The sequence below is a fragment of the Myotis davidii genome, unplaced genomic scaffold (assembly GCF_000327345.1).
Source record: "Myotis davidii unplaced genomic scaffold, ASM32734v1 scaffold1654, whole genome shotgun sequence".
In the NCBI taxonomy this organism is placed as follows: Eukaryota; Metazoa; Chordata; class Mammalia; order Chiroptera; family Vespertilionidae; genus Myotis; species Myotis davidii.
In genome coordinates this window covers 289,662-307,778 of record NW_006286485.1, presented here as the reverse complement: position 1 = coordinate 307,778, position 18,117 = coordinate 289,662, and positions in this window count along the sequence as shown.

The window sequence follows — 18,117 nt, the reverse complement described above, 5'->3', positions numbered from 1 at the left end:
GAACCTCCACATCACTTCTTAAAACTTATGATTGCTTGGTTTTTAGCAGCTTGATTAAGATATAATTCACCTACCTTGCAAGTTACCTATTTCAAGTGTACAATTCACTGGCTTTTAGTATATTCAGATTTGTGCAACCATAACCACATTCAGTTTTAGAACACTTTCATCACCACAAAAAGCAACCCTGTAACCCTTAGTTATCTCTCCCCAAACCCTCGATACCCTCCAGCTCTTGGTAGTCATCAATCTACTTTCTATCTCCATAGATTTGCCTATTATGGACATCTATAATAATAAAAGCATAATATGCTAATTAGACTGGATGTCCTTCCCGACGAAGCCAGGGCTGCTAGGGAAGCCCAAGTCCCAGGTGCTTGTTGGTGGCCAGAGGGAAGCCGGTGCCGGCAGCTGGGGAAAGGAAGGCCAACTCTTGCACGAATTTCATGCATCAGGTCTCTAGTTTCATATATGTGATGTCATATCTGGTCTTTTATGACTGGTTTATTTCACTTAGTATATTCTTTTATTTTGAGCTGAATTTTTTTCATTTTTAAATATATTTTTATTGTTGATAGTATTACAGATACCTTCCATCCCCCTTACCCCCCTTCCTCCCAGCCACTAGCCACCCCCCTTTCCCAGGTCCTCACTACCCTATTGCCCATGTCCATGAGCTATGCATATAAGCTCTTTGGTTTATCTCTTCTTATCCCCCTAGCCCCACATCAAGGTATGTCAGTCTGTTCCATGCCTCCCTGATTTGGGTCTTATTTTGTTGGTCAATTGATTTTATTCATTAGATCCCACAAAAAATGATATTATGTGATATATGTCTCTCTCTGTTTGGCTTTTTTCACTTATAACATTTCCCGGTCTATCCATGCTGTCCCAAAGGGTTAGAGATCCTTCTTTTTTTTACAGCTGCATAGTATTCCACAGTGTAAATGTCACACAGCTTTTATATCCACTCATCTACTGATGGGTACTTGGGCTTTGTCCAAATCTTAGCTATTGTAAATACCACTGCTATGAACATAGGGGTGCATATATTTTTTCTTATTGTTTTCCTTTTTTTGGGGGTGGGTGGGTCATGACATATGCCCAGGAGTAGGATCACTGGGTCAAAATGAAGGTCCATTTTTAATTTTTTGAAGAAACTTCGTACTGTTTTCCATAGTGGCTTCACCAATCTGCATTCTCACCAGCAGTGAACTAGGTTTCCCTTTTCTGCACATCCTTGCTAGCACTTGTTGTTTGTTGATTTTTTGATGATAGCTATTCTGACAGATATGAGGTGATATCTCATTGTGGCTTTAATTTGCATTTCTCTAATGATTTAGAGACTGAGCATTTTTTCATGTATTTCTTGGCCATTTGCATGTCCTATTTGGAGAAATGTCTATTTGGGTCTTCTGCCCATTTTTTAATTGGATTGTTTGTCTTCCTTTTGTTGAGTTGTATGAGTACTGTATATATTTTTAATATGAACCCTTATCAGATGTTTTATTAGCAAATATGTTTTCCCATTCAGCGGGTTCACTTTTCAATTTGATGGTGTTTTATTTTGCTTTGCAGAAGCTTTTTATTTTTATGTAGTCCCATTTGTTTATTTTATTCTTAGTTTTTGTTTCCCTAGGAGATGTATCCATAAACATATTGCTACATGAGATGTCTGAGATTTTACTACCTATGTTCTCCTCTAAGATTTTTATGGTTTCATGGCTTGTATTTAAGTCTTTTATCCACCTTGAGTTTATTCTTGTGTATGGAGTAAATTGGTGGTCTGATTTCATCTTTTTGCATTTTCAGTTTTCCCAGCACCATTTGTTGAAGAGATTGTCTATACTCCATTGTATGTTCTTGCCTCCTTTGTCAAATATTAATTGACCATAATGGTGTGGGTCAATTTCTGGGGTCTCTGTTCTGATCCATTGGTATATATGCCTGTCCTTGTGCCAGTACCAGGCTATTTTGATTATGGTGGCTTTGTAGTATAGTTTGATATATGGTATCGTGAACCCCACCTACTTTGTTCTTTATGTAAATCAGTTACTACTGATTTCTCAAGATTGCTGCAGCTATTTGGGGTCTTTTGTGGTCCCATATAAATTTTTAGAGTATTTTTTTCTACCTCTCTGAATTATGCCATTGGTTTTAATAGGAATTGCATTGAATCTGTAGATTTATTTGGGTAGTACAGACATTTAATGATCTTAGTTCTTCAAATCCATGAACATGGTATATGTTTCCATTTATTTCTATCTTCCTCTGTTTCTTTTTTCAATGTTCTATACTTTTCCAAGTACTTTTCCAGGTCTTTTACTTCCTTGGTTAAGTTTATTTCTAGGTATTTTTTTTATTATATAAAAGTTTTACATTTTTCTTCTTTTTCCCCAATTGACCCCCCTCCCCAGGCATTCCCACCCCAGTCAAGCCACCACCGCCTCAGTGCCTGTGTCCATTGGATATGCTAATGTGCATGCATACAGTCTTTTGCTTGCTCTTTAATATCCCATCCCCTACCATTTGTCTCTGGATCTATTATTGTTCATCAAATTATGTTGATCATTATATCCCACATATGAGTGACATAATGTGATATTTACCTTTCTCTGACTGGCTTATTTTGCTTAGCATAAAGCTCTCCATTTCCATCCATGCTGTTGCAAATGGTGAAAGTTCCTTCTTTTTTATAGTGGCATAATATTGCATTGTGTAGATGTACCACAGTTTTTTAATCCACTCATCTTCTCATGGGCACTTAGGCTATTTCCAAATATTAGCTATTGTAAATTGTGTTGCTATGAACATAGGGCTACATATATCCTTTCTGATCGGTGTTTCTGGTGTCTTGAGATATAGTCCTAGAAGTGGGATTACTAGGTCAAACGGGATGCCATTTTTAACTTCTTGAGGAAACTCCATACTGTCTTCCACAGTGGCTGCACCAGTCTGCATTCCCACCAGCAGTACACAAGGGTTCCTTTTTCTCCACATCCTCTCCAGCACTTGTTATTTCTTGATTTGTTGATGATTGCCATTCTGACGGGTGTGAGATGGTATCTCATTGTTGTTTTGATTTGCATCTCTTCGATGATTGTGACTTTGAGCATGTTTTCATAAGTCTTTCTTTTCTCCTTAGTCTCCATTGCCCTAGGAGCTGTGTCTATAAAGATATTGCTACGACATATGTCTGCTATTTTGCTGCCTATGGAAACTTGTAAGATTCGTATGATTTCCCATCTTACATTTAAGTCCTTTAGCTATTTTGAGTCTGTTTTTATGTATGGTGTAAGTTGGTGATCTAGTTTCATATTTTTGCACATATCTGACCAAATTTTCCAGCAGAGACTGTCTGGACTTCATTGTATGCTCTTGCCTCCTTTGTCAAATATTAATTGAGCATAATTGCTTGGGTCAATTTCTGGGTTCTGTATTTGGTTCCATTGGTTGATATGCCTGTTCTTGTGAATATCAGGCAGTTTTGAGAACAGTGGCTTTGTAATATAGCCTGATATCTGGTATTGTGATCCCTCCAACTTTGTTCTTCTTTCTCAGGGTTGCTGTGGCTATTCGGGGGTCTTTTTTATTTCAGATGAATTTTTGGAGAGTTTGTTTTAAATCTTTGAAATATGCCGTTGGTATTTTAATGGGGATTGCATTGAATCTGTAGATTGCTTTAGGTAGTATGGACATTTTAATGATGTTTTTTCTGCCAATCTATGAAGATGGTATGTTCTTCCATTTGTTTATGTCTTCCTCTATCTCTTTTTTCAATGTCCTGTAGTTTTCTGAATACAGGTATTTTACATCCTTGGTTAATTTTATTCCTAGGTATCTTAATTTTTTTGGTGCAATAGTAAATGGGATTGTTCTTTTAGTTTCTCTTTCTGTGAGTTCATTATTAGTGTATAAAAAGGCCATAGATTTCTGGGTGTTAATTCTGCTACATTGCCAAATTCATTTTTTAGTTTAGTAGTTTTTTGATGGAGTCTTTGGGGTTTTCTATGTAGAGTATCATGTCATCTGTGAATAAGGACAGTTATACTTCTTCTTTTCCAATTTGGATGCCTTTTATTTCTACACCTTGTCTGATCGCTATGGCTAGCACTTCCAGTACTATATGGAACAGAAATGGTGAAAGTGGCCATTCCTGTCTTGCTCCCATTCTTAGGGGAAATGACTTTAGTTTTTGCCCATTGAATATATTGTTGGGTGTAGGTTTGTCATATAAGGCTTTTATTATGTTGAGGTATGATCCCTCTATTTCCACTTTGCTGAGAGTTTTTATCAAGAAAGGGTGTTGGATTTTGTCAAATGCTTTTTCTGCTCGATAAGATTATGTGATTTTTGTCTCTCGGTTTGTTTATGTGATGTATCACATTTATTGATTTGCAGATATTGTACCATCCTTGCATCCTTGGAATAAATCCCACTTTGGTCATGGTGTGTGATCTTTCTAATGTAATGCTGAATCCAATTTGCTAGAATTTTGTTGAGTATTTTAGCATCTATGTTTATTAAGGATATTGGCCTGTACTCTTTTTTGTTGTGTCTTTATCTATCTGGTTTTGGAATTAGGGTAATGCTGGCTTCATAGAAAAAGCTTGGAAGTGTGTCTTCCTCTTGAATTTTTTGGAATAGTCTGAGGAGGATAGGTTTTAGTTCTCCTTTTAATGCTTGGTAGAACTCCCATGTAAAGCCATGTGGACCAGGGCTTTTGTTTGCTAGAAGATTTTTGATCGCTGTTTCAATTTCTTCAGTAGTTATCAGCCCATTCAGGTTTTTTTCATTCTTCTTCATTGAGTTTTGGGAGCTTTTATTTTTTTAAGAATATGTCCATTTCATTTAGGTTGTCCATTTTGTTGGAATAGAATTGTTCATAGTATTTTTTCATATTCATTTGTATTTCTATGGGATCAGTTGTTACTTCGCCTCTTTCATTTCTGATTTTGTTTATTTAGGTCCTCTCTCTTTGTTATTCTTAGAGAGATAGAGAGATAGAAACATCGATGAGAGAGAGACATCGATCAGCTGCCTCCTGCACATCTCCTACCGGGGATGTGCCCGCAACCCAGGGACATGCCCTTGACCGGACTCGAACCTGGGATCTTTCAGTCCGCAGGCCAATGCTCTATCCACTGAGCAATTCTTGTTGCTCTCCTTCTAACTCTTTGAGTTGTAGGGTTAGATAATTTATTACCATCTTTTCTTGTTTTTTTCAGATAGGCCTGCAGAGCTATGAACTTCCCTTTCAAGACTGCTTTTACTCTGTTCCATAGATTTTGGATTGTTATGTTTTCATTGTCATTTGTTGGCATGATCTTTTTATTTCTTTTTTTTATCTCTTTGGTAACCCAATCATCCTATATAATAAAGAGGGAATATGCAAATTGCCTGTCATTCTGCCACAAAGATGGCTGTGCCCACAGCTGAGGCCGAGTTCTCATAACGAGCCCTAATGAGCAATCAGCAGGGACCTGCGGCTACGCCACCCCCACGCCCCCATGGGGCTTGACGCGGGACCTCAGTCCATGCCCCCCACCCTGGCGCCAGACCAGGGTTGTGTCCCCTGCCCAGCAGGACTTGAAGGGGGACCTCAGGCCACACCCCTGTCCAGCAGGGCTTCATGGGGGACCTCAGGCTGTGCCCCGCACCCCAGCACCAGGGCAGGGGACCTCAGGCCATGACCCCACCTGGAAGGGCTTGATGGGTGACCTCAGGCCATGCCCCTGACCTATCAAGGCTCGACGGGACCTCAGGCTGTGCGACCCACCCAACAGGGCTTGATGGGGGAACTCAGGCCACTTCCGCTCTTTCGGTGCCAGGCTGGGGGACCTCAGACTGCACTCTCCCACCCTATTGCCAGGCCAGGGAACTCAGGGTGTGCCCCCCACCCTAGAACCAGGCCTGGGGACCTATGGCCACAGCCCCTGCCCTGGTGCTTGGCCGGGGGACCTGAGGCCACAGCCCCCACCTGGCGGGGTTTGACAGGGGACTTCAGGCTGCACCCCCTATCCAGCATGGCTTGACAGGGGACCTCAGGCTATACCACCTGCCCTGTTACCAGGCCAGGGGACCTGAGGCTGTGGCGCCCGCCTGGCGGGGCTTGACAGGTGACCTTAGACTGTGCTCCCGCCTGGCAGGGCTTAACAGGGGACCTCAAGGTGCACCCCCCTGCCCCAGTGCTGGGCCGGGAGACCTCAGTCTGATCTTCTTGCCCCGGGCTGGGGGACCTCAGGCTGCACTGCCCACCCAGCAGGGCTTGACGGGGGACCTAGTGCTGCACTGCCCCTTCCTAGTGGGGCTTGATGGGGGACCTGAGGCTTTAGCCCCCCAACCCTACTGGGTTTGATGGGGGACCTCAGGCCATGACCCCTGCCCTGGCACCAGGCCAGTGGACCTAAGCCTGCATCCCCTGACCCAGTGGGGCTTGACAAGGATGAGACCAGCCAGGTCTGGATCTAGACCAATGGCAGGGGCATCCAGGTCTGGGTCTTGTGCAATTTTGAGGTGCACGTGGGTGGGCAGGAACTTGACTCTGGGTCCCATGGTGCACCCCAGACTCTGACAGGCAGAAGATTTTCAGATACATTTTACTAATTTTCTTTCATCTCTGACACTTCCATTATAGAGAAAGGGTAAATAGCAATATTAAAATATTTCCTCTAATTAATCCCCTGTTAATGTGCATAAATTTTGTGCACCAGACCACTAGTTGTTTAATAACATGCTATTTAGCCTCCAAGTGTTTGATTTTTTTTTTTATTACTTTTATTGTAGTTGATTTCTAAATTATGCCATTATGGTCTGAGAAGATGCTTCATATGATTTTAATCGTCTTAAATTTGAAGAGACTTTGTCTGTGTTCCAATAATTGATCTATCTTTGAAAATGACCATGTGCACTTGAGAATAATGTATATTTTGTGGCTTTGGGGTGGAATGTTCTGAAGATGTCAATTAATTCCATCTGATATAGTGAGTCATTTAGGATTGATGTTTTTTGCCAATTTTTTGTTTAGAGGATTTGTCCAGTGGTGTCCGTTGGGTATTAAAGTCCCCTACTATGACTGTATTGCTGTCAATCTCTCCCTTGATATCATCCAGACGTTTTTTATGTATTTGGGTGCTCCTGTGTTGGGTGCATATACATTTACCAGAGTTATATCTTCTTGTTGAATTGCTCCCTTTAGTATTATGAAATGGCCTTCCTTACTTCTTGTTATGGCCTTCTCTTTGAGGTCTAATTTGTCGTATAAAAGTATTGCTACCCCAGCTATTTTTCATTTCCATTCACCTGAAAAACCTTTTTCCATCCCTTCACCATAGTCTGTGTGACCCCTTTGTTCTAAGGTGGGTTTCCTATAGACAGCAGACATATTGGTCATGTTTTCTTATCCACTCAGCTACCCTATGTCTTTTGCTTGGGAAATTTAATCCATTTGCATTTAAAGTTATTATTGATAGGTACTTGTTTGACGCCATTTTTATTTTCTTTGTGCTTGTGTTCCTTCTTCGCTTCCTATTTCTTCTTTTTACAGAAGACCCTTTAGCATTTTTTGCATTGCTGGTTTGGTGGTAATAATCTCCCTAATCCTTGTTTTGTCTGTGAAGCTCCTGATCTCACCCTCAATTTTGATTGAAAGCCTTACTGGGTACAGTATTCTTAGATTCAGACCCTTGCTCTGCATGACTTTGTATATTTCATTCCATTCCCTTCTGGCCTGATGTGTTTCTGTTGAGAAACCAGTCTATAGTCTGATTGGAGATCCCTTATAGATAATTTTCTGGCAGCCTTTAAGATTCTTACTTTGTCATTGGTGTTTGCCAATTTAATGATAATGTGTCTTGGTGTTGGTGTTTTGGTTCATCTTGTGCCTTGGCATCGGTCTTTTGGGGTTCTTTTTGTTTGGGACTCTGTGAGCTTCTTGGTTTGTGTGAGTTTTTTCTTCTTCCCTATATCATGGAAGTTTTCTGTCATTATTTCTTCAAATAAGTTTTCTATTCCTTGCTCAGTTTCTTCTCCTTCTGGCACCCCTATTATGCAAATGTTGTTTCGTTTTCTGTTGTTCCAAAGCACCCATAGGCTCTCCTCCTGTATTTTAAGTTTTTTTTCCAGTTGCTGCTCTGTTTGGGTATTTTTTTCTACTTTGTTCTTGCTCACTGATGTGGTCCTCTGCTTCTTCTAGTCTACTGTTGATGCTTTCTATTGAGTTCTTTATTGCAGTGATGTCATTTTTCATTTATTCTTGGTTCTTCTTCATTTCCTCTCGGTTCTTACACATATTGTTGAATTTGTCTTCCATCCTTTTCGGCAACCTATGACCCTTTCTCTGAATTCTTTCTCTGTCATATTTCTTGCATCCATTTCATTTACTTGCTTTTCTGGTGATTCCTCCTTTTCTTTCACATGCAGGCTGTTTCTTTGTCTCCCCATGATCGCTACTCTCAGGGTTTCTGGTTATGTAGCTCTCCCTTCCTTCATTGACTTAAAGGCCCAAAATACAACAAGTCAAAACGCACAGGGCAACAAACACAAATGTATTCACAATACTAATACCCCCAAATAAAGGTGACTATCAGAGAAAAGAGAATTGGGGAATAGAGAAGAGTGCAAAAATGATATTGAGAAAAGGAAAATATGTAAGAGAGAAAAGAAAGAGAAGAAAAAAGAAGGGGAAAATATATCTATATGGGAAGAAAACTCCAATAAAACAATTAATCCAAAAAATGCTAACAACAAACACCCAAGAATGAATGCAAACTACAAACAACAACTAATCCAAAAAAATACAAACAACAAACTCCCAGATGAATCTGAGGAGGCAGAGCTTATTTCCAGGAGGTAAGGTCAAGAAATTGAATTAATGGGGAAATAGCCACAAATCAGTATAGAGGAGGTAGAAAGAGAATGAGTGTATAAGAAGAAAAGTAAAAAACAAAATAACAAAAAGGAAAATATATATATTCAAATAGGTATATAAAAGTGTGTATATATATATATATATACACACACTTTTATATACCTATTTGAATATATATAAAATTTTACTCCTTTAATATATTTATCTATGAACTTGTTTACTATTGGAAATGGAAAATAGAGAGTAGATATGTCTGAGTTGGTGATTGGAATTAGTTAACCTATTAGTAGAAGACAACAAGCAAGGAAAAGAAAAACAGAAGCAAAAAAAAGAAAAAAAACTAACCAATAATCAAACAAACAAGAAGACAGAAAGAAAGAAAAAGGCAAAAAAAAGAATTTGGATAATGAAGAAGGAGAAGAGAAAAGTATGTATGGGCTTGGAGCAGGGGAGAGGAAATTAAATATATGAGTACGATCAATTTTTAACAGGGAGTAAAAAGAAAGGGTAGAGAAAAACTAAAGCAGGAACAGGGTAAGAGAAATAGGACAAAAAGGGGAAAAATGAGGAAGAGCATGCTGGCATAAAGTAAATTTGGGATAGAGTAAAATTATGCTAAAGGGAAAATGAAAATAGAGTGTATAACACTAATCCCAATATAAAATAAAATAAAAATAACATAAAATAAAACTTTTTTAAAAAGTAAAATAATAGTATTACTAATAGTTAGAAATATAATTAAAAAACAAGGTAAAATCAAGTGAGAGAAAAAAATTATTTTCTTAAGTAAAAGATAAAAACTGAAAATGTGAAATAGTGAAGGTCGTTGACTTCCTCCAATGTTCTGCTTGGCATGTCTGTTTCCTTGCAGGTAGTCAGCACAGTATTGAAGTTCCCTGTATCCACTGCTCCTCTGTGTCAGAAGCCACAACACTGTTTTCAAGCAGGCGGGCACTCTCTGCTCTCTTGGTTCTCAGCATGCCTTTAGTTGTACTTACACACGAGTCAATTTCTGATACAGCCCCTGGGTGGCAGTGTTTCTGTCTTAACATCCGTGGCTAGCAGGCCTCTACTGTACCCTGGCTCTGCACAGGTTTCTGAGCGTGTCTCTATGCGGGACTTTGCTCACGACTGCGCGTGTCTTTTCCCCCTGGCTCTGAGGAGCTGGTACAGAACTTTAGGCTGCCTTTCTGGGCCCAGTCCAGCTGTGGGTTAATATCTAGAATCCCCTTCTGCCAGCAGTCCTGTGGATCCCCTTCCACATTCGAGGGTTACACTGACCCCAACAGCCACGGATTTTGGGGGGGAGAGGGGGTTGGCAGTCTTCCTCTGAGGCTCTAGTTTCCACTGTGTGCGTTTCCCTCCAGCCTGGACCCCAAATCTCACCTTTCTCTAGGGGTAATATCTGACCTTTCCGTCCATGGATTGCCAGCTGTGTTTAATTCACCAGTTCTAGGTCGGTGCTCTTTGATTCAGCTATTCCTTCTGCTCTGTGAGAAGGTGCAGGGCCCTGTCTGGAATTCGCTTTGTCTCCCCCTGAGCAGACCTTCCAGGTGCCCGTGGTCGGGGATGTTGGCGTTCCATTGTTCATGGATTCACAGCTGTGGTAACTGGTCCCTAGGCGTTGTGGTTGTAAGGTCCCGGGAGGTATCCAAGATCTCCCTGGTTGAAGGTAAGGCTGGGGTTTCGATCACAGTCAGTCTCCGATCACAGCCATCCCCCTTCAAGATGGCACGGCCTCTGCTGCAGAGCCGGCTGCTCTGGGATATATTTCAGCCACAGTAGAGACTGCTCAGTCGGGCGAGGGGGAGGGGAGGGCGGTTCTCCAGTCCTCAACAGTCCCTTGAAATATAGCTGTCCCTCACTCACAAATACTGACACTCCCTTCACGTCCATGAACTCTCCTTTCGTTCTCTCACTCTCACACTATCCTGCAACCTGCTGTCCCGTCAGCAGCCATCTTGGATCTCCCTAGGTAATTTTGTTGTTGTTGTTGTTGCAGTGGTAAATGAGATTACTTTTTTAGTTTCTCTTTCTGAGAGTTCATTATTGGTGTATAAAACTTACATCAATTTGTGAATCTTGATTTTGTACCCTGCTACCTTGCTAAATTCATTTATTAAGTCTGGTAGTTTTCTGGTGAAGTCTTCAGGGTACAATATCATGTCATCTGCAAATAAGGACAGTTTTACTTCCTCCTTTTCAATTTGGATGCCTTTTATCTCTTCCTCTTGTCTTATTGCTGTGGCTAGGACTTCGAATATTACGTTGAATAAGAATGGTGAAAGCAGACATACATGTCTTATTCCTGTTCTCAAGGGAAACAGTTTTAGTTTTTGTCCATTGAGTATTATGTTGGCTGTAGGTATTGAGGATTATGTTGGCTGTAGGTTTGTCATAGATGGCCTTTATCATGTTGAGGTACAAACCCTCTATTCCAACTTTACTGAGATTTTTTTATCAAAAAAAGAGTGTTGGATTTTGTTGAATGATTTTTCTGCATCTATTGATCTGATGGTGTGGTTTTTAGCTTTCAAATTGTTTATGTACTGTGTCATGGTTATTGATTTGTGGATATTGTACCAGCCTTGCATCCCTGGAATAAATCCCACTTGATCATGGTTTATGATTTTTTTAATATATTGCTGGTTCCAATTTGCTAATGTTTTTTTGAGGATTTTATCATTTGTGTTCATGAGGGATATGGGCCTGTAATTCTCTTTCTTTGTAGTGTCATTATTGGTTTTTGGAATTGGGATAATGCTGCCTTTGTAAAAACCACTTGGAAGTGTTCCTTCCTCTTGCATTTTCTGGAATAGTTTGAGGAGGATGGGTGTTAGTTCTTCTTTGACTGTTTGGTTAAATTCACCTGTAAATCCATCTGTTCCAGGACTTCTGTTTGCTGCAAGTTTTTTAATCACTGTTTCAATTTCATCAGTTGTTATTAGCCTACTCAAGTTTTTGATTCTTTCTTATTAAGTTTTGGAAGATTGTATGTTTCTAAGAACTTGTCCATTTCACCCAGGTTTTCCAATTTGTTGGTATAGAGTTGTTCATAGTATTTGCTTACAATCCTTTGTATTTCTGTGGTGTCAATGTGATATCGCCTCTTTCATTTCTGATTTTATTTATTTGGATCCTTTCTCTTTGGTTCTGGATGAGTTTGGTCAAGGTTTCATGAATCTTGTTTATCCTTTCAGAGAATGAGCTTTTGGAATTATTGATCTTTTGTACTGTGTTTTGTTTGTTTGTTTGTTTTTAGTCTCTGTGTCATTTATTTCCACTCTGATCTTTATTATTTCCTTCCTTCTGCTTTCTCTGGTCTTTTCTTGCTGTTTTCTTTCTAATTCACTTAGTTGTAGGGTTAGAGAGGTTATTAGTCCTTTTTTTTTGTTTCTTGAGGTAGGCCTATAGTACAATGAACTTTCTTCTCAAGACTGCTTTTCTCATGTCCCACAGGTTTTGGGTGCTTGTTTGTTCATTTTTATTTGCTTCCAGGAAGTTTTTAATTTCTTGCTTGATATCATGGGTAACCCGTTCATTGCTTGATAACGTGCTATTTAGCCTCCATGTATTTGGGTGTTTTTGAGTGTTTTTATTGTAGTTGATTTCTAACTTCATGCCATTGTGATCTGAGAAGATGCTTGGTATTATATAAATCTTGAATTTATATAAACTTGTTTGGTGCTCTAATATGTGATCTATCCTTGAGAATGTTCCATGCGCACTTGAGATAAAATGTTTTGTAAATATCTGTTAGATCCATCTGATCTAGTCTGTCATTTAAGGCCACTGTTTCCTTGTTAATTTTTTGTCTGGAAGATGTATCCAGTGATGTCAGTGGGGTGTTAAAGTCCCCCAGTATGACTGCTTTTATTCTTTCCCTTAAAGTCCATTAAGAGTTTTTCAATGTACTTAGGTGCTCCTTTATTGGGTGCCTGTATGTTTACAAGGGTTATATTTTCTTATTGAATGATCCACTTTAGTATTATGAAGTGGACTTTGTCGTCTCTTGTTTTGGCCGTTGTTCTGAAGCCTATTTTGTCTTATATGAGTATTACTACTCCAGCTTTTTCACCTTTCCATTTTATTGGAATATATTTTTCCATCCGTTCATTCTCAGTCTGTGTGTATCTTTTGTTTGGATGTGGGTCTCTTATAGACAGCATATATATGGGTCATGTTTTCTTATCCATTCAGTCATCCTATGTCTTTTGACTGGAGCATTTAATCCATTTACATTTAAAGTTATTGTTGACAGGCATTTATTTATTGCCATTTTTATTATCTTTATGTCTATGATCCTTTCTCTCCTTTTCTTCTTCTTAAAGCAGTTCTTTTAACATTTCTTGCATTTCTGGTTTGGTGGTAATGTACACCTTTTTGTCTGGAAAGCTTTTTAGTTTACCTTCAGTTTTAAGTGACAGCCTCTCTGGATAAAGTCATCTTGGATTTAGGCCCTCGATTTTCATTACTTCGAGTGTTTCATGTCACTCCCTTCTTGCCTGAAGTGTTTCTCTTGAGAAGTTAGTTAACATTCTACTGGGAGTTCCTTTCAATGTAATTTTTTCTCTCTCTCTTGCTGACTTTAAGATTTTTTCTTTGTCTTTAACATTTGCCATTTTAATTATGATGTGTCCAGTTATGGGTCTCTTTAGGTTCATCTTGATTGGGACACACTGTGCCTCCTGAACTTGTATGACATTTTCCTTTACCAGATTGGGGAAGTTTTTTGTCACTATTTTTTTAAATAGGTTTTCTGTTCCGCTCATCCTCTTCCCCTTCTGGTATTTCTGTAATGTGGATGTTGTTACGTTTCATGTTGTCCCAGAGCTCCCTTAAGCTATTTTCTTGCTTTTTAATTCTTTTTTCTATTAACTGGTCTAATTGGGTATTTATTTCTACCTTGTCTTCCAAATCACTGATATGGTCCTCTGCTTCATCCAACTACTTTTAATCCTTTCCTATATGTTCTTCATGTCAGATATATCATTCTTTATTTCTGTCTGGTTTTTGTTAATGGCCTCTATTTCCCTTTTCATGCTATTGTAATTTGTACTAAGTTCTTAAGCATATTTATAACCATTGTTTTGAACTCTATGTCTGATAGGTTGCTTGCCTCCATCTCATTTAGTTCTTTTTCTGGAGATTCCTTCTTTTCCCTCATTCAGGGGTTGTTTCTTTGCCTCACCATTTTAGCTGTCTCTTTGTATTTGTTTCTATGTATTAGACAGAACTGTTATGCCTCCAAGTCTTTGTGGGATGGCCTTGTGTAGAAAGTATCTTGAGTGGTCCACTTGTGTATTCTCTTTGTTCACCTGAGCTGTTTATTCTAGGGATGCTCCTTGTTTGGGTTCTCCTATTGTAATTGAGACTTGATTGTTTATGTTCCATGTGTGGGGGGGTTCTCCCCTATGATTTGCTACCAGTGAGGTTCAATCCCAATGTTGTTGTGCTAGCAGTCCAGTGGTCAGGGATTCCTTAGTCCAGAGGCTGGGTCTGCCTTGAGTCTCACACCATGATTGACCCTGTTCTGAACTACTTCTTTTTCCCATTGAGCTGGTCCCAGAGGTGTCAGCTGTAGGCACTTAGGCTCCTACTGGCTTTTGCCTCACTGCAGCAGGGACCCAAACTGCTGTTTCTGATGAATTAGATCAGGCAAAATTCAAAGCCTCCAGAGAACTGCCTCTGCCTGCAGACTGATTGTTTTCAGTCTACTTAGTATGTTCTTAAGATTCATCTATGTTATAGTATGCATCAGTACTTCATTTCTTTTTATTGCCATGTAATATCCCATTGTATGGATATAATACATTTTATATAATTCATTTTATAATACATGTATATATATATATATATACACACACACACACACATATAATACATTATATATATATATAAAATCAATGGACATTGACATTCATGTATAAGCTTTTTGTTGTTATATATTTTGTTTTTTCTTGGATAAATAGAGTGAAATTACTGGTTCATATGGTAATGCTAAGTTTAACATTTTAAGGAACTGCTACAAGCCATGCGTAAGGGTTCAAATTTCTTCACATCTTACCAATATTTGTTATTATCTGCTTTTTTTATTATGGCAATTCTAGTGAGTGTGAAGTGCTATCTCATTGTGCTTTTAATTTGCATTTACATGTTAGCTAACGATGTTGAGCATCTTTTCAGGTGAATATTGGCCATGTATATGATCTTTGGAAAATATCTATCCATATCCTTTGCTCACTTTTTAATTGGATTATTTGAAAGCCCTTATGTGTTTTTTTTTTAGCCCCTTGTTGCTTCAGAGCCCAGGATACCCAACTTTCAGGCTCTGGAATGATTATTCAAACAGCATCCCTCTTTGTTTGAAATAGATTTGCTGATAGAATTTTAAGGGAAAGACATTTTTATCAATCTTATTAACACTCCTATATGTATGATGGATGGTATTTTGGTACACCCAAATAAGTATTGATATGTATGGGTTTTTTTTTTTCTATAAATGAAATTTTAATTGTGCCGTACAGAATCCTTTCCTTGCCGAGTATCACCCTCACTATCTCAACCCTAAGATTTTGTACTTTGTCTTTGTATGGCTTCTGCTTGAAATGTTCTCTTCCCAGTGATATTCATATGGCTACCTCCTTTTTTTCTTTTAGCTTTATATCAAATGTCACCACTCAGAGGAATCTTAGCTGACCACCCCTTCAAAATTTGACTCTCAACTACCTCTCCTATCATTCTCTATAATATTACCAAGGTATAACATTACCATTATATTTTCTTTATAGTATTTATTATTATCTCTAAGTATGTATTTACTTATTTACTCCTTTATAGTCTCATTTTTTTTAAGAATATGACATGAAAACTAAACTTTCTTCTCTCTTGTTAACCTTTCTATCTTCAGAACCTAAGACCTTGTCCTAAGCTAAGATATTCTCAATGAATTACTAAATAAAACAAGGGCTCATTTGAAACCCAGAAATATTCATGTCAAACCCTGACTATGAAAGTGAGTTAATGGAATATGAAAAAGTTTAGTCCTAAAATCAGAAAAAAAACAATGAATGCAATTAGAAATACTATTATGTGTCAGGAATTTTAAAAAGTCCTTTATATGCATTATCTCAAAATGTCTTTTTAAATACATTTTGGGGGAAATTAATATGAAATGCAGAATAGAGTTAACAATTTAAGATCTATTTTCTATATTCTGGCACTGTCTTTGTAAAAGAGATGACTAATCTAGGTTTTGGAGCATGTGCTTTTGAGTCTTAGTTCCATTATTAACAAGCTGTATGCCTTTAACAGATACTTAACTTCTCCTTAACTCAATTTATACATCTGTCAAATGGGAATAATGCTATTCTCTACCTGTTTTACATGGTTGTTTTAATAATAAAATAAGAGACTTGAAAATATAAGTTAATGTACAACTGCAGTTGATGTGACTACTATTGTATATATTCATCTATTTAAAGAATCATGCAAACTTTCTTACCTATTTAAATTTCCTTTCATTTTACTCTTTGTGGATTTCTCTTATCATCCCTGCCCCCTCAAGAAACCCCAGTGTAAGATGTCCATGATTAATTAAGCACAATGGTGGAATAGAGTATTTAGGGATGGATAGCCCTTTCATTTAATAACTTGACCTTAGTTTACAAACAAAAAGCAGTGCATTTTAGGTATAGGGTTGACTTAGTGACATTTCTGCTTTCAAATTTTAAGTATCCTTCAATTATACTAGTATATGCATTAGTATAAAAGATGTCAATTACACTGTCTTGGTTGAAAACATTCCCCCAGTTAATTTACTGTCAACATGTGGTCTCCTGAATAAAGACTCTTGTAACTTTAAAATCCAGAGCAGGTTGCTCTTTGTATTTTTCCAAAAGATCTCTTTTACTCAGTTTTAAACTTTTTTTTTTTTTTTTTTTTGCTATTTGAGCAGCTTTCACCTAGCAATCATCATCTGCCTTTGAGGGAAAGATTTCTGTTTGGTCACTGCTTCACAGCGATGCTCCTAGCTCCTTTCTGACTTGTGTCCCTTGCAAAACCTTGATCACGGTTGAGAGAATCTATAGTGGAATAATCTAAGGACTATGGTGTGCTGAGGCCTGTCATGTAGAAGTCATTGTACTAGTAGATGGTTAAGCTGCCCTTTACGTTGAGGAGGAACTAGGTTGAGGGGAAAATGGAGGCAGAAAGCATGCATCATTTTTTAGATTTGGTCTTTTTAAAACTGGCTTTGTGTCTGTTGAAGATGACAGAGCAGAAAGGGCTGATCTAAGAAAGAACTGTTATTTCTGTAATTAAAAAGAAGCAGAATCAAAAGAGAACTATTGTTCAAGCTGGGTTTGCATTACAGCACATGTTTAATTATCAGTCTTTCCTTTATTAACGCTGTTCCTCAAAATGTCTTCTTCCAAAAAAAGAAAGAAAGAAAAGTCTTCTTCCCTTTACAACCACTGAAAAATAAAATGTGAGGATATTTTTTCTTTGTGCTTAGTAGATAGCATTATCTACCTCTGTGGGTCAATATGACCTTAACTTTCATTTCATTATATATCTACAATAGTGTCTTATCAGTGGTTCTTACTCTTTGGTATTTGTATAATGTTTAAAGAATTATTGTGAATCAGTAGAACTTAGTTCTTAATAGCAGAAAAATCAAATTATGAATTCTTAGCAATTTTTAGGCTCTAATTACTTAGATTCTTTTGAACTAAAATTACTCTTGTGCAGAAAAGGTAGAAAGTGAAGGAATTAATTGGTAACTAGTAGAGTTACTATAGGATGGAGAAGTTGTTTTAAACTTGTTCAGATGGAAAATAATAGATAATTAGTTAATAATAATACAAGAATAGACTTTCACACGCTCATAACTGTAAGCCTACTTTTGCCCCATTCTGTATGTCTTCACTGACCATCTCAACATCAGATACTAAGCCTCTCACCTGCAAATAACTAAGATCTGAATGTATCACAACATTGCTAAGAAAACCAGTTACATCACATTAAGGTGGGGCTGAAGTACAGGAACATATTTACAAAAGACTGTAATCATTGGCTTGGAGATATTTTTAATATGAATGATTTTTACTTCAGTGTTTCTCAAAGTGTAGTCCATAGACCAGCAGTAGCACCTAACCTAGGAACTTGTTAGACCGGCAAATTTTCTGGCCCGGCCCCATCCACATCTACTGAATCAGTCTCTAGAGATGGGATCTAGCAATCTCCGC